Source organism: Bos indicus, chromosome 5 (assembly GCF_029378745.1).
Source record: "Bos indicus isolate NIAB-ARS_2022 breed Sahiwal x Tharparkar chromosome 5, NIAB-ARS_B.indTharparkar_mat_pri_1.0, whole genome shotgun sequence".
Taxonomy (NCBI): Eukaryota; Metazoa; Chordata; class Mammalia; order Artiodactyla; family Bovidae; genus Bos; species Bos indicus.
The window spans coordinates 76,872,106-76,893,764 of record NC_091764.1 but is presented as its reverse complement, the minus strand read 5'-3'; positions in this window follow the sequence as shown (position 1 = coordinate 76,893,764).

Sequence of the window (21,659 nt, the reverse complement as noted above, 5' to 3'; positions counted from 1 at the left end):
ACAGCCATGAAATTAAAAGATGTTTACTCCTTGGAAGGAAAGTTATGACCAACCTAGATAGCATATTCAAAAGCAGAGATATTACTTTGCCAACAAAGGTCCATCTAGTCAAGGCTATGATTTTTCCAGTGGTCATGTATCGATGTTAGAGTTGGACTGTGAAGAAAACTGAGCACCAAAGAATTGATGCTTTTGAACTGTGGTGTTGCAGAAGACTCTTGAGAGTCCCTTGGACTGCAAGGAGATCCAACCAGTCCATCCTAAAGGAGATTGGTCCTGAGTGTTCATTGGAGGGACTGATGCTGAAGCTGAAACTCCAATAGTTTGGCCACCTCATGCAAAGAGTTGACTCACTGGAAAAGACCCTGATGCTGGGACGGACTGGGGGCAGGAGGAGAAGGGGACGACAGAGGATGAGATGGCTAGATGGCATCATGGTTGCCATGATGGACTCGATGGACATGAGTCTGAGTGAACTCTAGGAGTTGGTGATGGACAGGGAGGCCTGGCGTGCTGTGATTCATGAGGGTCACAAAGAGTCGGACACCACTGAGCTACTGAACTGAAATGAATTGAACTGAACTGATATATTAGGAATATCAATCTTTTGCCTGTTACATGTGTTACAATTTTTTGTCCTTGTCTGACACTATGTTACTTCTTAATAGTGTTTTCATAGCTCAGTTGGTAAAGAATCTTCCTGCAATGCAGGAGACCCCAGTTCGATTCCTGGGTCAGGAAGATACACTGGAGAAGGGATAGGCTAGTCATTCCAGTATGTTTGGGCTTCTTTTGTGGCTCAGATCATAAAGAATCCGCCTGCAATGATGGAGACCTGGGTTTGATCCCTGGGTTGAGAAGATCCCCCGGAGAAGGGAAAAGCTATCCACTCCAGTATTCCAGCCTGGAGAATTCCATGGACTGTATAGTCCATGGGTCCCAAAGAGTCAGACACAACTGAGCAACTTTCACTTTCACTGTCAGAAATTTTAACTTTTTATGTAATCAAGTTTGTCAGATTTTTTTTCCTGATTAATTCTGAGTTTTTTGTCTTACTTAGAAAGGCTTCCTCTAGACCCATCAAAAAGTTGTACAAAATTGCCCAATTACATGTATTAATATTTTAAAAGATATATTGGTTATGTTAACATTTAATGTAACATTAGCATTTATATGTCTTGAGAGATTTGTGAATTCACTCAAAATTCCTGCAATGCAACTTATTATATAACCCATCTTTCCCAAATTATTTGTAATGACAATTTCATCATATATTACATTTCTGTGCATATCTATAGTCTATGTACTTCTATACTAGGACCACACTTTTGATAAATAGTAGATTTGATAATATTTTTCATATTTGGTGGGACAAGTACCTATATGTAATTCTTTTTTATCAAAATTTCTTGGTAGTTCATTCATATTTATTTTTCATTTGCTATTTGGTCCCTTTTGAAAGTTTCAAAATCCTCCCTTGATATTCTATTATAATTTCACTGTGTTTATGAATTTATTCAATTGGGATTAATGTTCTGTTTTCTGACTGTGAATGGTGGATCTTCTCACTTATTTAGATCTTCCATTATGTCCTGTTATGAACATTTTTCATCGAGCTCTTATACTTCTGTTTCTAATTTTTTTTCTAGATAAATAGTAGTGTTTGCCACCATTGTGAATACTATATCAAGACTGAGCATCTGAACTGAACTGAACTGTTTTTTAATATATGGAAAAGCTATTGATTTTTTTTTTTTTTAATTTCTGGAGTACGATATAATTTAATTCTTGTTGTTGTTGCTTTGTAGCTAGGTCGTGTCCAACTCTTTTTGACTCTGTGCACTGCAGCATGCCAGGCTTCCCTGTCCTTCACTATCTCCCAGAATTTGCTCAAACTCATGTCCATTGAGTCAATGATGGTATCCAACCATTTCATCCTCTGTCACCCCCTTCTTCTCCTGCCCACAGTCTTTTCCAGCATCAAGGTCTTTTCCAAGGAGTTGGCTCTTTGCATCAGTTGGTCAAAGTATTGGAGCTTCAGCTTCAGCATCAGTCCTTCCAATGAATATTCAGGATTGATTTCCATTGGGATTGGTTGGTTTGATCTCTTTGCTCTCCAAGGGACTCTCAAGAGTCTTCTCAGCACCACAATTCAAAAGCATCAGTTCTTCAGCACTCAGCCTTCTTTTTGGTCGAACTCTCACATCAGTACATGACTCCTGAAAACAACAATAACAACAACAACAAAAAACAACATAGCTTTGACTGTACAGATCTTTGTCAGCAAAGTGATATCACTGCTTTTTAATACACTGTCTAGATTTGGCGTACCTTTTCTTCCAAGGAGCAAACATTTTTTAATTTTCTGGCTGCAGTCACTGTCCACAGCCATTTTGGAGCCCAAGAAAATAAAATCTACCATTGTTTCCATTTCCCCCCATCTATTAGCCATGAAGTAACTTTATTCTTGGTATATATTTTTGTTGAATCTTCTGTATTTTGAGGCTGTTAAGTCAGATTACATAAAATAATTATGATTATGCTTTTCCAATACTTATGCAGCTTATTTCATTTTGTCTGTTACATGAACTTGAACTTTTAAAACAGTATTGAACAATATAGTGATAGTGGAAATCCCTATCTAATTGTTGATTGTTAATAATACTGTATTTTATAGTTCATCAATTAATCTATTTATGGTTGGTTTTTGAAATACTCTTAACTGAGATTTTTTTGTTGTTTTAATTTGAAGGAAGTAGTGAAGTGTAAGAAAAAATGAATTCATTAATATGTATATAGTCAGAAATAACACTTTAGAGGATAATAGCATAAATAACTGAATTAGAGAATTTCAACCACCCCAAAAGAAATACTTTTTTAATTCAACAAAAATTATTTCAACAAAGAAAGATGTCCACAGTCTCTACATAGCAGAAATATGGATTAGAGGAAGCATGAATTATGAAACTGAATAACCCCTGAAATATTTCCTCTCAATGTCTTATAAATTTGTATCTCACCACCTTAATTCTGGACAAAAGCTATTTCATAATCAGAATATGTTTATATGACATTCTTCAATTAATAAGAAAACAAAACAAAAACAACAAAAAGAACCTAGAAATAAAATGAATAAGAAAAAAATGGGACAAGAAGATGGTGGAGGAGTAGTTGGATGTGGAGTACACCTATCTCCATGGATACATCAGGAATACACCTTCAGACAGAAGTGCATGCAGAACACCAGCTGAGAGCAGACAGGAGTACCTGACCAGTGGAAAAGAACATATAGATACACACAAAACTTGGTAAGATGAAGGAATTTGGGGGGCAAACAGGAGTGTTAGTAGGACTGGATGTACCCTCGGCGGTTGAGGGAACTGAGGCAAGGATCCGATCCCCACATTGGGGCAATTGTCTGAGTCAAAGGAGAAACATTTAAAGCTGAGAGTGAAACGGCTGTGTGGCAGTCTAAATGGAATGAGAATCAGACAGTCCTTGCTGCAGTCATACATACCTTGGATAGGGACACAGATCCCCTGGAAGGTGCAATGGCTGGGAGTTGGAGTTTAGGGATTGTGAAGCAATCCCATGGCGAGGGCTGTGGTTGACTGCGGAGAGATGGATTGAGGGGATGTGAGGGAGGAGATTGTGGTAGGAAATGCCTGTGGAGGAAAGCTGGGCAGCCATGGAAGCAAGGCAATACTGCTGAGTCACGAGTAGGGGGTAGAGTCATCATCATGGCCTCTCTTCCCCCACATGAGAGGCTGGCTCATCAAACGTCTGAGGTACTGAACTAAAGAGTAGGACCACACCCAGGGTGCCCCTTTAAGTGCTTGATGCGCTGATCTACAGAGGAGGACCCCACCCAGGGGGGCTCCTCTATGTGCCTGACATGCTGAACAACAGAATAGGACACAGGCAAGGAAGCCCTCTAAGTGCCTGAACAGGCAGAGCTATGGAGAAAGACCAGCCAAAGAGGCTTTCTGATTGCCTGCTACAAGAGGCTTAAAAAAATCTCTGATAGGGCCATAACTCTTGTGGCAGAGACAGTCTGTGTCCCTGCACACTTGTCCCCGCAAGCCAAGCAGCTGCACCAGCTTCACGCTCAACTCTCACTGGGCAGAGCTGCCACAGGCAAAAAAAAGTCTTGTGTCTAGGTGCACAGGGTTGCTTTGGTAGTGTCCAACTCTTTGCGACCCTGTAGACTGTCTTCTCTGTCAGGGAGAAGGGTTCTCCAGGCAAGAATACTGGAGCCTATGGGCCAATACTTGTTGCCATACCCTTCTAGAGTATCATATTTCATTCTTCCTTAGCCACCAACTGCCCTGAGTATCTGATGCTGCCAGAAGCCCTGGGACCAAAGCAGCTGCACCACCTCCACACCTGGCCTTCACAGGGGCAAACCCAATTCCTCCAAGGCAGACTCAGAAGCAAACCCCAGTGGATGACCCACATGCAGAGGTGGAAATGAAACCACAATTAAAACCCAGGGGCAGTGTGACTAAGGAAGAAGACCCAAAACCTTCCCACCAGCTGTACAAGCTGCAGATTAAATCCACACAATCAACTAGGCAGATTCTGTGTCTTTAGAATATATAAAAGGTCAATGAGAGCTCCCACAAAAGAAAATTCACAAAAGAGTTCTGATAGTTGTGGACATTGGAGGCAAGAACACAGAGGAATAGGAACAGATTAGATCTGAGCTGACCCCATAGCAGGTCCAGAGGTCAACACAGTGTTGAAGGGCATCCTAGGGAGGTGAGGTAGACTGTGACTCCCAGTGAGGTAAAGGACTCTGACAGCAGTGACTCAAGAAAAACATTTATTATTCTTATGTTTGACTGTTCTGTAGATTCTTTTGGATTTTTTTCTTTTTCCCCTTCCCCTCCCCTCCCCTCCCCATTGTAGTTGTTGATTTTATTGGCACTATGAAATCTACTTAAGATTTTTTTTAATTTTTTTCCTCAGTCACATTTTTTATTGTTGTTATAAACATGCCACTATGTTGGGCTTTTGCAGTTCTGGGAGTTTGCCTTTTTTTTTTTTCTTTATTTCTTTTTAATTTTTTAAAACTTATTATTATTTTTTCTACATTTATTCCTTTGTTTGCTTTTCCTACTGTTCTTCTCCCTTTGCTGCTGCTGCTGCTAAGTCACTGCAGTCGTGTCCAACTCTGTGTGACCCCATAGATGGCAGCCCACCAGGCTCCCCCGTTCCTGGGATTCTCCAGGCAAGAACATTGGAGTGGGTTGCCATTTCCTTCTCCAATGCATGAAAGTGAAAAGTGAAAGTGAAGTCACTCATTCGTGTCTGACCCTCAGTGATGCCATGGACTGCAGCCCTCCAGGCTCCTCTGTCCATGGGACTCTTCAGGCAAGAGTACTGGAGTGGAGTGCCATTGTTTCCGCTAACAGTTAAACATTAATAAAACTTAATGTTTACTTAATAAATCTTAATATATAAATCTTCTTCATTTATCTCTATTTAACTTTGCATATCTATTCTTTCTTTCTTTCCATTCCTTTCAACATATTTGTTAGTTTTATTTTCATTGCTTTATTCCCCAATTGGCACCTTGCTTTAGTTTTGTTTTCGAGTGTGTGTTTTAGTTAGTTTTGTTCTGGTAGATATAATTTTTGGTTTCCTTTGTTCACTGGGTCAATCTTATTTTTGTTGGACTCTTTTATATGTATATGTGTATATTCAGTCACACTTTTTATTGTTGTTATAAACCTCTGCATCTACATTTGGCTTTTGCATTTCTGTGGCGTTTTCTCTCCCCCCACCCCACGGTTTTCTCTTTCTTCTTCTTTTTTTTTTCTCTTTTAAAATATTTTTAACTTTTACTTTTTAAAAACCTATTATATTTTTTCTACATTTATTCCTTTGTTTCCTTTTCCTACTGTTCTTTTCCCCTAGCAGTTAACCTTTAATGTATATAAATCTTCTTCATCTACCTCTGTTTAATTTTGCATATCTATTCTTTCTTTCCTTTCAACATATTTGTTAGTTTTGTTTTCATTGCTTTATTCCCTAATTGGCACCTTGTTTTAGTTTTGTTTTCCAGATTGTGCTTTAGTTAGTTTTGTTCTTAACTGGTAAATATAATTTTTGATTTTCGTCATTTGCTGGTTCATTCTATTGTACTTTATTTTTGTTGGACTGTTTTGACTTTTTTCATGGGTATGTATGTATATGTGTATGTTCCATTATTTTAATTATTATTTGCCTGATTTTGTAACTGCCATTTTTCTGGGGTTCATCTTTGGTTCCTTGTTTTTGAATATTTGTTTTAATCTTACTTAATGCCACAACAAACCACTTGTGGAATCTTCATTCTTGACCAGAGATCAAGCCCCGAGCCTTTGGAGTGGGATCGCTGAGTCCAAGACCCTAGACTACCAGAGAACTAACCGTAGGGAGTATCAAATAGTGAGAACTCACAAAAAGGAAACCACTTGAATACAAGACCCAGTATCACCCAACCACCAGTAGCACTCTGTGCAGGATGCTCATCTAAACAACAAACAAAGCAAAAATACAAACCCAATAATCAGCAGCAGGGTTACCACCTCACTCAGCCTTGCCCATCAGAGGAAAAACAAACACGCACACACACACACAAACAAAGTTGAGTTCAGTTCAGTTGCTCAGTTGTGTCCGACTCTTTGCGACCCCATGATGCAGCACGTCAGGCCTCCCTGTCCATCACCAACTCCCGGAGTTCAATCAAACTCATGTCCATTGAGTCAGTGATGCCAACAAGCCATCTCATCCTCTGTCATCCCCTTCTTCTCCTGCCCCCAATCCCTCCCAACATTAGAGTCTTTCCAATGGGTCAACTCTTCGCATGAAGTGGTCAAAGTATTGGAGTTCCAGCATCAGCATCAGTCCTTTCAATGAACACCCAGGACTGATCTCCTTTAGGATGGACTGGTTGGATCTCTTTGCAGTCCAAGGGACTCTCAAGAGTCTTCTCCAACACCACAGTTCAAAAACATCAATTCTTCAGCGCTCAGCTTTCTTCACGGTCCAACTCTCCCATCCATACATGACCACTGGAAAAACCATAGCCTTGACTAGACGGACCTTTGTTGGCAAAGTAATATCTCTGCTTTTGAATATGCTATCTAGGTTGGTCATAACTTTCCTTCCAAGGAGTAAGCGTCTTTTAATTTCATGGCTGCAGTCACCATCTGCAGTGATTTTGGAGCCCCCCAAAATAAAGTCTGACAACTGTTTCCACTGTTTCCCCATCTATTTCCCATGAAGTGATGGGACCAGATGCCATGATCTTAGTTTTCTGAATGTTGAGCTTTAAGCCAACATTTTCACTCTCCTCCTTCACTTTCATCAAGAGGCTCTTTAGTTCTTCTTCACTTTCTGCCATAAGGGTGGTGTCACCTGCATATCTGAGGTTATTGATATTTCTCCCTGCAATCTTGATTCCAGCTTGTGCTTCTCCCAGCCCTGCGTTTCTCATGATGTACTCTGTATATAAGTTAAATAAGCAGGGTGACGATATACAGCCTTGACGTACTCCCTTTTCTATTTGGAACCAGTGTGTTGTTCCATGTCCAATTCTAACTGTTGCTTCCTGACCTGCATATAGGTTTCTCAAGAGGCAGGTCAGGTGATCTGGTATTCCCATCTCTTTCAGAATTTTCTACAATTTGTTGTGATCCATACAGTCTTTGGCACAGTCAATAAAGCAGAAATAGATATTTTTCTGGAACTCTCTTGCTTTTTCGATGATCCAGTGGATGTTGGCAATTTGATTTCTGGTTCCTCTGCTTTTTCTGAAACCAGCTTGAACAACTGGAAGTTCACGGTTCATGTATTGCTGAAGCCTGACTTGGAGAATTTTGAGCTTTACTTTACTAGCGTGTGAGATGAGTACAATTGTGCGGTAGTTTGAACATTCTTTGGCATTGCCTTTCTTTGGGATTGGAATGAAAACTGACCTTTTCCAGTCCTGTGGCCACTGCTGAGTTTTCCAAATTTGCTGGCATATTGAGTGCAGCACTTTCACAGCATCATCTTTCAGGATTTGAAATAGCTCAACTGGAATTCCATCACCTCCACTAGCTTTATTCACAGTGATGCTTTCTAAGGCCCACTTGACTTCACATCCTAGGATGTCTGGTACAAAACTTACACAAACCACTTGAAAAAACTTAGCAAAGCAGAAACCAAAAGGAAGAAAGAATTCAACCTTGAAGCCTGGGAAAGGAGACAATAAGTTAAAAAAAAAAAAAAAATGAAAAGGCAGAGAAATGCGACACAAATGAAGGGACATGCTAGAAACACAGAAGTCCAAATAAATGAAGAGGAAATAGGCAAACTACCTGGTAGAGAATTCAGAAGAATGATAGTAAAGATGATCAAAACCTTGAAAACAACATGGAGAAAATGCAATTAACAATCAACAAAATGCAGTATCAATTAACAAAGACCTAGAAAAATTAAAGAATAAACACACAGAGACAAACAACACAATTACTGAAATTAAAAATACTCTAGAAAGAATCAATAGCAGAATATGTGAGGCAGAATAAGTCAGTGAGCAGGAAGATAAAGTGGTGGAAATAACTTCTGAAGAGCAGAATAAAGTAAAAATAATGAAAAGAACTAAGGATAGTCTGACAGACTTTTGGGACAATATCAAACACATCAACACTCCAATTATAGGGGTCCCAGAAGAAGAAGAGAAAAAGAGGGGGTATGAGAAAATTTTTGAAGTGATGATAGTTTTAAATTTCCCCAACATGGAAAAGGAAATAGTCAATCAAGTCCAAGAGGCACAAAGAGTCCCATATAGGATAAACCCAAGGAGAAACACTCCAAGACACATACTAATCAAATTAACAAAGACATAATACAAAGAAAGAATATTAAAAGCAGCAATGAGAAGCAACAAATAATATACAAGGCAAACCCCATTTGCTTAACAGCTGATCTTTCATCAGAAACTCAGCAGGCCAGAAGCAAATGGCAGGATATATTTAAAGTACTGAAAGGGAAAAATCTGCAACCAAGATTACTATACCCAGCAAAGATCTCATTCAGAATTGGTGGAGAAATAAAAAGCTTTTCAGAAAAGCAAAAGTTAAGAGAATTCAGTACCACCAAACCAGCTTTACCACAAATGTTAAACGGACTTATATAGTCGACAAGTACAAGAGAAGAAAAAAAAAAGATCTACAAAATTAACCCCAAACGATTAAGAAAATGGCAATAGGTACATATATATCAATAATTACTTTAAATTTAAATGGATTAAATGTTCCAACCAAAAGACACAGACTGGCTGAATGGATACAAAAATAAGACCCATATATATGCTGTCTACAGGAGACCCACTTCAGACCTAAAGACACATATAGACTGAAAGCGAGAGGATGGAAAAATATATTCCATGCAAATGGGAAGCAAAAAAAGCTGGAGTAGCAATCCTTATATCAGACAAAATAGACCTTAAAATAAAAGAAATTACAAGGGATAAGGAAGTCCACTATATAATGATCAAGGGATCAATCCAAGAGGAAGACATAACAATTGTAAATATCTACACACCCAACATAGGAGCACCTCAATACGTAAGACAAACACTAACAGACATAAAAGGAGAAATTGACAGTAACACAATAATAGTAGGAGACTTTAACACCCCACTCACAACCATGGACAGATCATCAAAACAGAAAATTAATAAGGAAACACAAGTCTTAAATGATACATTAGATGAAATGGATCTCATTGGTATCTTCAGGACATTCCATCCAAATGCAGAAGAATACACCTTCTTCTCAAGGGCACATGGAACATTCTCCAGGATAGACCACATCTTGGATCACAAATCAAACCTCAGTAAATAAGAAAATTGTAATCATATCAAGCATCTTCTGCAACCACAATGCTATGAGACTAGATATCAGTTACAAGAAAAAAACTGCAAGAAACCCAAACACATGGAGATTAAACAAAATGTTCCTAAATAACCAACAGATTACTGAAGAAATCAAAAGGGAAATAAAAAAATTTCTAGAAACAAATGACAATGAAATCACGACAACTCAAAACATATGGCATGCAGCAAAAGCAGTTCTAAGAGGGAAGTTTATAGCAATACAACCCTACCTCAAGAAACAAGAAAAATATCGAGTGTCAAACAACTGGACAAAGAAGAACCACTCCCCCTCATCCCCCCAGTTAATAGAAGGAAAGAAATCATAAAGATCTGAGCAGAAATAAATGAAAAATAAATGAAAGAATAGTAAAGATTAATAAAACTAAAAGCTGGTTCTTTGAGAAGATAAACAAAGTTGACAAACCTTTAGTCAGACTCATCAAGAAAAAAGAGAGAAGAATCAATTCAACAAAATTAGAACTGAAAAAGGAGAGGTTACAACAATGAAGAAATACAAAGGATTATAAGATACTATTATGAACAACTATATGGCAGTAAAATGGATAACCTGGGAGAAATGGACATATTCTTAGAAAAGTTCAATCTTTGAAAACTGAACTAGAAAGAAATAGAAACTATGAACAACTCAATTACAAGCACTGAAATTGAAGCTGTGATAAAAAATCTCTCCCCAAACAAAAGCCCAGGACCAGATGGCCTCACAGGAGAATTCTACCAAACATTTAGAGAAGAGCTAATGCCTATCCTTCTAAAACTCTTTCAAAAAATTGCAGAGGAAGGAACACTTCCAAACTCATTCTATGAGACCACCACCATCCTAATACCAAACCCAGACAAAGACAATATGCAAAAAAGAAAACCATAGGCCAATATCACTGATGAACATAGATGTAAAAATCCTCAAAAAAATTTTAGCAAACAGAATTCAGAAGTACATCAAAAAGTTCATACACCATGATTAAGTTGGGTTTATTCCAGAGATGCAAGGATTCTTCAATATGCACAAATCAATCAATGTGATACACCATATTAACAAATTGAAAGATAAAAAAAATGATAATCTCAGTATATGCAGAAAAAGTCTTTGACAAAATTCAGCACCAATTTATGATTAAAACTCTTCAGAAAATGGGCATAGAAGGAACCTATCTCAACATCAGATCAGATCAGATCAGTCGCTCAGTCATGTCTGATTCTTTTCAACCCCATGAATCGCAGCACACCAGGCCTCCCTGTCCATCACCAACTTCCGGAGTTCACTTAGACTCACGTCCATCGAGTCAATGATGCCATCCAGCCATCTCATCCTCTGTCGTCCCCTTCTCCTCTTGCCCCCAATCCCTCCCAGCATCAGAGTCTTTCCCAATGAGTCAACTCTTCACATGAGGTGGCCAAAGTACTGGAGTTTCAGCTTTAGCATCATTCCTTCCAAAAAAATCCCAGGACTGATCTCCTTCCTCAACATAGTAAAGGCCATATATGATAAGCCTACAGCAAATGTTATTCTCAATGGCGGAAAACTGAATGCATTTCCCCTAAAACCAGGAAGAAGACAAGGGTGTCTCCTTTCACCACTATTATTCAACATAGCTCTGAAAGTCCTAGCTACAGCAATCAGAGAAGAAAAAGAAATAAAAGGAATCCAGATCAGAAAATAAGTAAAGCTCTCACTGTTTGCAGATGACATGATACTGTACATAGAAAAGCCTAACGATAGTATCAGAAAATTACCACAGCTAATCAGTGAATTTAACAAAGTTGCAGGATACAAAATCAATACACAGAGATCACTTGCATTTCTACATACTAACAATGAAAAATCAGAAAGAGAAATTAAGGAATCTATCTCATTCACCATTGCAACAAAAAGAATTAAATATCTAGGAATAAACTTACCCAAGGAGACAAGAGAACTGTACACAGAAAATTATAAGACACTGATAAAAGAAATCAAAGATGACATAAACAGATGGAGAGATATTCTGTGTTCCTGGGTAGGAAGAGTCAATATTGTGAAAATGCCTATACTACCCAATGTAATCTACAGATTCAATGTGATCCCTATCAAATCATCAATGGCATTTTTCACAGAATTAAAAGAAAAAAAAAATTCACAATTCATATGGAAATACAAAAGACCCCGAATAGCCAAAGCAGCCTTGAGAAAGAACAATGTAGCTGGAGGAATCAACCTTCTTGACTTCAGATTATACTACAAAGCTACAGTCATCAAGACAGTATGGTACTGGCACAAAAACAGAAATATAGACCAATGGAACAAGATAGAAAGCCCAGAAATAAACCCATGCACCTATGGGTACCTTACTTTTGACAAAGGAGGCAACAATATACAATGGGGCAAAGACAGCCTCTTCAATAAATGGTGCTGGGAAAACTTGATATCTACATGTAAAAGAATGAAATTAGAACACTTTCTAACACCATATACAAAGATAAACTCAAAATGGATTAAAGACCTAAATGTAAGACCAGAAACTATAAAACTCTTAGAGGAAAACATAGGCAGAATGCACAGTGACATAAATCAAAGCAAGACCCTTATGACACATCTCCTAGAGTTACGGAAATAAAAACAACAGTAAACAAGTGGGACCTGATTAAGCTTAAAAGCTTTTGCACAGCAAAGGAAACTATAAGCAAAGTGAAAGGAAAACCTTCAGAATGGGAGAAAATAATAGCAAATGAAACAATTGACAAAGGATTCATTTCCAAAATATATAGGCAGCTCATACAATTCAATGCTAGAAAAACAAACAACCCAATCAAAAAGTGGGGAAAAGACATAAACAGACATTTCTCCAAAGAAGACATACAGATGGCTAACAAACACATGAAAAGATGATCAATATAGCTCATTATTCAGTTCAGTTCAGTTCAGTCGCTAGTCATGTCCGACTTTTTGCGACCCCATGAATCACAGCATGCCAGGCCTCCCTGTCCATCACCAACTCCTGGAGTTCACTCAAACTCATGTCCATCGAGTCAGTGATGCCATCAACCATTTCATCCTCTGTCGTCCCCTTCTCCTGCCTTCAATCCCTCCCAGCATCAGGGTCTTTCCCAATGAGTCAACTCTTTGCATGAGGTGGCCAAACTATTGGAGTTTCAGCTTCAGCATCAGTCCTTCCAAAGAACACCCAGGACTGATCTCCTTTAGGATGGACTGGTTGGATCTCCTTGCAGTCCAAGGGACTCTCAAGAGTCTTCAACACCACAGTTCAAAAGCATCAATTCTTTGGTGCTCAGCTTTCTTCACAGTCCAACTCTCCCATTCATACATGACCACTGGAAAAACCATAGCCTTGACTAGATGGACCTCTGTTGGCAAAGTAATATCTCTGCTTTTTGATATGCTATCTAGGTTGGTCATAACTTTCCTTTCAAGGAGTAAGCGTCCTTTAGTTTCATGGCTGCAATCACCATCTGCAGTGATTTTGGAGCCCCAAAGAATAAAGTCTGACACTGTTTCCACTGTTTCCTCATCTATATGCCATGAAGTGATGGGACCAGATGCCATGATCTTAGTTTTCTGAATGTTGAGCTTTAAGCCAACTTCTTCACTCCCCTCCTTCACTTTCATCAAGAGGCTTTTTAGTTTCATTTCACTTTCTGCCATAAGGGTGGTGTTATCTGCATATCTGAGGTGATTGATATTTCTCCTGGCAATCTTGATTCCAGCTTGTTCTTCTTCCAGCCCAGCGTTTCTCATGATGTACTCTGCATATAAGTTAAATAAGCAGGGTGACAATATACAGCCTTGACATACTCCTTTTTCTATTTGGAACCAATAGAACTGTTGTTCCATGTCCAGTTCTAACTGTTGCTTCCTGATGTGCATACAGGTTTCTCAAGAGGCAGGTCAGGTGGTCTGGTATTCCCATCTGTTTCAGAATTTTCCACAATTTGTTGTGATCCACACAGTCAAAGTCTTTGGCATAGTCAAGAAAGCAGAAATAGATGTTTTTCTGGAACTCTCTTGCTTTATCCATGATCCAGCGGATGTTGGCAATTTGATCTCTGGTTCCTCTGCCTTTTCTAAAACCAGCTTGAACATCTGGAAGTTCACGTATTGCTGAAGCCTGATTTGGAGAATTTTGAGCATTATTTTACTAGCGTGTGAGATGAGTGCAATTGTGCAGGAATTTGAGCATTCTTTGGCATTGCCTTTCTTTGGGATTGGAGTGAAAACTGACCTTTTCCAGTCCTGTGGCCACTGCTGGGTTTTCCAGATTTGCTGGCATATTGAGTGTAGCACTTTCACAGCATCATCTTTCAGGATTTGAAATAGCTCAACTGGAATTCCATCACCTCCACTAGCTTTGTTCGTAGTGATGCTTTCTAAGGTCCACTTGACTTCACATTCTAGGATGTCTGGCTCTAGGTGAGTGATCACACCATCATGATTATCTGGGTCGTGAAGCTCTTTTTTGTACAGTTCTTCTGTGTATTCTTGCCACCTCTTCTTAATATCTTCTGCTTCTATTAGGTCCAAACCATTTCTGCCCTTTATCGAGCCCATCTTTGTATGAAATATTCCCTTGATATCTCTAATTTTCTTGAAGAGATCTCTAGTCTTTCCCATTCTGTTTTTTCCCTCTATTTCTTTGCATTGATCACTGAGGAAGGCTTTCTTATATCTTCTTGCTATCTTTGGAACTCTGCATTCAGGTGCTTATATCTTTCCTTTTCTCCTTTGCTTTTCACTTCTTTTCACAGCTATTTATAAGCCCTCCTCAGATAGCCATTTTGCTTTTTATGAATTTCTTTTCCATAGCTCATTATTAAAGAAATGCAAATTAAAACCACAATTAGATATCACCTCACACCAGTCAGAATGACTATCAACAAAAAGTCTGTAATCAATAAATGCTGGAAAGGGTGTGGAGAAAAGGGAACACTCTTGCACTGTTGGTGGGAATGTAGATTGATATAGTCACTATGGAAGATGGTATGGAGATTCCTTAAAACACTAGGAATAAAACCACCATATAACCCAGAGATCCTACTCCTTGGTATATACCCTGAGGAAACCAAAATTGAAAAAGATACGTGTTCCATTGTTCATCACAGCACTATTTACAATAGGTAAAACATGGAAGCAACCTAGATGTCCATCTACAAATGAATGGGTAAAGAAGTTGTGGTATATATACACAATAGAATATTACTCAGCCATAAAAAAAACCACATTTGAGTCAGTTCTGATGAGGTGGATGAACCTAGAACCTATTATACAAAGTGAAGTGAGTTAGAAAGAGAAAGATAAATATTGTATTCTAACACACATATATGGAATCTAGAAAAATGGTACTGAAGAATTTATTTACAGGGCAACAATGGAGAAACAGACATAGAGAATAGACTTATGGACACGGAGAGTGGGGAGGAGAGGGTGAGATATATGGAAAGAGTAACATGGACACTTACATTAGCATATGTAAAATAGATCACCAATGGGAATTTGCTGTATGGCTCAGGAAAATCAAACAGGGGCTCTGTATCAACCTAGAGGGGTGGAAAGGGGAGGGAGATGGGAGGGAGTTTCAAAAGGGAGGGGATACATGTATATCTATGGCTGATTCATGTTGAGGTTTGACAGAAAACAGCAAAATTCTGTAAAGCAATTATCCTTCAATGAAAAAAATAAATTAAAAAGATAAAAAGAACAAAATGAAGTGGTTTAAAATTTGTTCATGTGCTGTAATGATTATCTGCATAGCTTCAGCATTATGTATTTTTTCTTTATCTGTGTATTTTTGTCTTATTGACTTTAGATAGTTTTATTATCTCATTTTATTTTTGTGTGCTTTCTCTCTGTCTTTTCTCTCATCTGCCCCATTCCATTATTTTCAGGAAATGTGTGTGTGTCTCGTTTATGTGTGTACACTTGTATCTCATGTTGGGGAAAGTGCATGTGTTTCTCCTTGTCTCACTGTATTTCTCTGGGCCTTTATGTCTCTTTTTGCTATTGACTCTTGGTAATTTTCTGTTTTTCTCTTCCTCTGCTTCTTTTTTTTTTTTTTTCTGATTTACATTTTTATTTTTATTTTTTTAACTTTTATTTTATTTTTAAACTTTACAATATTGTATTAGTTTTGCCAAACATCGAAACGAATCCGACACAGGTATACCCGCGTTCCCCATCCTGAACCCTCCTCCCTCCTCCCTCCCCTACCCTCCCTCTGGGTCGTCCCAGTGCACCAGCCCCAAGCATCGAGTACCGTGCATCGAACCTGGACTGGCGACTCGTTTCATACATGATATTATACATGTTTCAATGCTATTCTCCCAAATCTCCCCACCCTCTCCCTCTCCCACAGAGTCCATAAGACTGATCTATACGTCGGTGTCTCTTTTGCTGTCTTGTAGATTCTGCCTGACATTCCTTTGTATCTGTCACAGCCACTGCCAAAGGACAAACCAAATAACCAATTTAATAAGTACTCCACTGTAAATTCAGAAGCTGGAATGTAAACCGAACAAAAATATTCTATTTATAACTCCTCAGGCATCCTCCTCTTGACCACACAGATCCTTTATGCTACTTTCAGTATCTTGTAGAAAACAACCTTACCTGCTGCTTTGACCAAATATTAATGCATTGATAATTTATTAACAGAGAATTAGTGCAAAAACCCACTTCATCCTCTTTGTCTTCTTCTTCAGGAATAGAATTAGGATCAACAGTTAGTAATGGATGGAACAAATGAATAGTTCTGAGTTACGCTGCCCAGTTACTGTTCCATCAAGTTCTTGATGGAACTTGGAAATCTCAAAACTTCACATTTTCAGAGCTCCTGTTACTGAAAGAGGGTGGGGTCTGACTGCTCACAAAAGCCAATAAACAGGCCAGGTTGGTGGAAAAGAAAGTTTACTTTATTTCAAATGTGGGCAACTGGGTGGGGGGGTGGTCAGGGAGGCTGGTCATCTGTTCAAAGGCCATCTTCCTCCCTGACAAGCAGCGGGTAAGAGCTTTTATAGACAGACTGGGGAGGGGCTACATGCAGAAACAGCACAGTCATCTCTAACATTCATCTTCAAATTGGTCATTGGTGGCTTGACCAGCATGACCTTAAGTTGTTTTCGGTACAGTTAATCTTTAGTTCCAGAGTCCTTTTTTTCCTATTTCTCTGAGTCCAATTCTCAGAATTATAGCAGCTTCTCCTGTGGGTACAGTCTGGTCATCATGTAGATAACTTCTTCCACCTGGTGTTTTAGTATTTATGAGTTCACAGGATATGGCTCAGAATACTATCTATAGCTCTTGAGAAAGTTCCTTGAATATGCTTAATGAATACATTATTATTATTTGTTCTCCTTTGACTGTTTTCCTTTTTTCTCATTTTTCTGATTAAACTTATTCTTTGACTAAAGTTTTCCACATACCAAAGGCAGGCTGAGGACATGGGGGAACAAGGACCATAGGTCCTGTTCCCTTTCACTCTAACACAGCAGATTCTTCTTTTCCAGCCTGAAATCAAGGCCAAATACCTGGTGGGATAGATTACTGTTTCTCTGAACCTAGATTTCATTCTCCTCCTTTCTGAAGAGATTGGAAAACTATCAGTGACATTTCCAGACTCAGTCAAATCTAGGGGGTCCAGATAAGACTCAGGTTCTGCTGAATAGAAGCCCTCAGACAGAATGAGCAGACAGAAGAGAAGGCTGTTGTCCTGACAAGTACACTCTGGCTAAATGTTGGTGGGGATTTGCCTCAGCTTTCCCCTCTCTAGCCTTTAGCTTTGTGGGTGTGAGCCTTTAAGTATTGTAACAAGAGCAGTAGGAGCAAAAACTTCAAAATTTTGAATAGTGCTAACTGATGTGACTTGACATGGTAATGGCCATCTGACTTTAGGTTAATCATATATATATGCCTAGAACAGTCCGGATTTATGACCACTGTACCAGTGTAATTATTAATAGAGTCCCAGTCACATTTAAAAATACTCTCTACTCCAAAAGTACTAATCCTACCCCTAATTTTCCAGTTCTTGCAATAAGGTTATATAAATACCTAATGTCTGTCCCTCACCATCTCCAGAAGTTTGCCCAAATGTGTGTTCATTGCATCAGTGATGCCATCCTGCCATCTCATCCTCTGACACCCTTTTCTCCTTCTGCCCTCAATCTTTCCCAGGATCAGGGACTTTTCCATTGAGTTAGTTGTTTACATCAGATGATCAAAATACTGGAGTTTCAGCTTCAGCATTAGCCCTTTCAATGAGTATTCAGGATTGATTTCACTGAAGATCGACTAGTTTGATCTCCTTGCTATCTAAGGGACTCTCAGGAATATTCTCCAGCACCACAGTTCACAGGCACCAATTCTTCTATGCTCTTCCCTCTTTACGGTCCAGTTCTCACAAATGCACATTACCACTGGGAAGAACATAGTCTTGATTATACAGACTTTGTCGGCATAGTAATATCTCTGCTTTTCAGCACACTGTCCAGATTTGTCATAGTTTTCCTGCCAAGAAGCAAACATCTTCTGATTTCATGGCTGCAGTCATGAAATCACTGCACCATCTGCAGTGATTTTAGAGCCCAAGAAGAGGAAACCTGTCACTACTTCCACATTTTCCCCTTCTATTTGCCATGAAGTAATGGGGCTGGATACCATGATCTTAGTTTTTTTAATATTTAGCTTTAAGCCAGCTCTTTCACTCTCCTCCTTCACACTTAACAGGAAGCTCTTTAGATTCTCTTCACTTTCTACCATTAGAGTGGTATCATTAGCATATCTGAAGTTGTTGATGTTTCTCCCGCCTATTTTGATTTCAGCTTGTAACTCATCCAGCCTGGCATTTCTCATGATGTACTCAGTGTATAGATTAAACAAACAGGGTGACAGCAGATAGCCTCCTTTCTCAATCTTGAGCCAATCAGTTGTTTCATACAGGGTTCTAACTAATTGCTTCTTGGCCCACATACAGGTTTCTCGGATGACAGGTGAGATGGTCTGGTATTTCCATCTCTTTAAGAGCTTTCCACAGTTTACTATGACCCACACAGTCAAAAGCTTTGATGTAGTCAACGAAACAGAAGTAGATGTTTTTCTGGAATTCCCTAGCTTTCTCTATGATCCAGTGAATGTTGATAATTTGATCTCTGTTTCCTTTTCTTTTTCTAAACCCAGTTTGGACATCTGGAAGTTCTTGGTTCACATAATGCTGAAGTCTAGCATGCAAGATTGTAAGCCTGACATCAGCATGGGAGATGAGTGCAATTGTTCAATGATTAGCATATTCTTTAGTACTACCCTTCTTGGGAATTGGGATGAGGATTGACCTTTTCCAGTCCTGTGGCCAATGCTGGGTCTTCTAGATTTGCTAATATGTTGAATGTAACACTTTGTTGGCATCATCCTTTAGGGGTTTTAATAGTTCTACTGGAATTCCATTGCATCCACTAGCTTTATTAAGAGCAATGTTTCTTAATACCCACTTGACTTCACTCTTCAGAATGTCTGGCTCTGGGTGGCTGACCACACCATAGAAGTAATCTGGTTCATTTGGATTTTTTCTTTTTTTTTAGAGTTCTTCTATGTATTCTCCCATCTTTTCTTGACCTCTTCAGCATCTACTAAGTCTCTACCATTTATGTCCTTTCTTGCACCCATCTTTGGGTGAAATGTTCCCTTGATATCTTCAATTTTCCTGAGGAGATCTTTAGTCTTTGTCCTTCTCTTGTTTTCTTCTAGTTTTATACACCATTCACTGAAAGGCCTTCTTGTCTCTCCATGCTGTTCTTTGGAAATCTGCATTTAGTTGGATATACGTTTCCTTTATGACTTAAATCAAATCCCCAATGAATATGCAGTGGAGTTAACAAAGATTCAAGGGATTAGAACTTGTAAACAGCGTGCCTGGAGAACTATGAATGGAGGTCCATAATATTGTACAGGAGGCAGTGAACCAAACCATCCCAAAGAAAAAGAAAATGAAGACGGCAAAGTGATTGTCTGAGGAGGCCTTACAAATAGCTAAAGAAAGAAGAGAAGTGAAAAAAGAAAGGGGGAAATGCAAAGCTATAGTCAACTAAACGCAAATACCTAGTTACCTGCATTTAATTTTCTTCTGTTTGAAATGCCCAGAGTGATTAATGTTTCTTTTATGGTGTCAGAGATAAAGCAGTACACTAGTTAATGGCAACAAAGGCAGATCTTACTGTTATAACTATTACAATAAGGGAGAGAACCCAGTGTAACCCGAGCTCAAGTCTGCTGAAATAAAAGGCAGGAGACTTTTAAAATACTAAGGTGTGCTAAAGGAAGGACACTAAGAGTGTGAAGGGGGTATTTGGTTCATATAACTAGGCTATCTGGCTGATTGGTGTTTATCCAGAGGAGAAACAAACTTGCATATTTATGATAGGAGGTGGTTATACAAGTTGGAACAAAGTGTCCTCTGAAATTAGACTCTTTCTCTTCCATGGGAACTGAGAGCCAAAGTGAGAGTTATGTATTTGAATATATTTCAAGAGATGGCTTCCAGGTCCTTGAGGAAATACATTAGGATGGTAGAAGATTTATATCTTAGGGAATTCCCTAGCCATCCAGTGGTTGAGACTCCTTGTTTCCACTGCAGGAGAGATGGATAGGTATGGCTAGGGGATGGAGTGGGGTGGGATGGGTTTGAAGTGCAGAGATGGGGTGGGGGAAACATCTGCATCTTAAAGGGACAGAGAAAGAATGTATCACTGCAATCTTTCTCAGGCAGGATTTGAAGAAGGGCCCAATGTTACCCTAGGTCTTAAGATGCTAAAGATTATTCTTCTGGAGTTTGGTCAAGAAGAGAGTCTTTATCACTGATATACCTGGGATCATGGGATTTTGCTGGAATTATTTTGGGAATGGCATTCAGTTAACATGAGTCATTTTGCATTTTGTTGTTCATTCGCTCAGTTGTGTCTGACTCTTTGCAATAACATGGACTGTAGCACATCAGGCTTCCTTGTCCTTCACCATCTCCTGGAGTTTGCTCAAACTTCTGTCTATCAAGTTGGTGATGCCATCCATTCATCTCATCCTCTGTTGTCCCCTTCTCCTCCTGCCTTCAATCTTTCCCAGCATCAGGGTCTTTTCAAATGAGTCTGTTCTTTGCATCAGGTGGCCAAAGTATTGGAGCTTCAGCTTCAGCATTAGTCCTTCCAATGAATATTCAGGACTGGTTTCCTTTAGGATGGACTGGTTGGATATCCTTGCAGTCCAAGTGACTCTCAAGAGTCTTCTCCAACACTACAGTTCAAAAGCATCAATTTGTAGGAGCTCAGCTTTCTTTATAGTCCAACTCTCACATCCATACATGACTACTCAAAAAACCATAACTTTGACTCTACAGAACTTTGTCAGTAAAGTAATGTTTCTCTTTTTAATATGCTGTCTAGGTTTGTCATAGTTTTTCTTCCAAGAAGCAAGTGCCTTTTAATTTCATAGCTGCAGTCACCATCTGCAGTGATTTTGGAGGCCAAGAAAATAAAGTCTGTCACTGTTTCCAGTGTTTCCCCATCTATTTACCATGAACTGATGGGACTGGATGCCATGATCTTATATTTCTGAATGTTGAGCTTTAAGCCAACTTTTTCACTCTCCTCTTTCACCTTCATCAAGAGGCTCTTTAGTTCCTCTTTGCTTTCTGCCATAAGAATGGTGCCATCTGCGTATCTGAGGTTATTATTTCTCCCAGCAACCTTGATTCCAGCT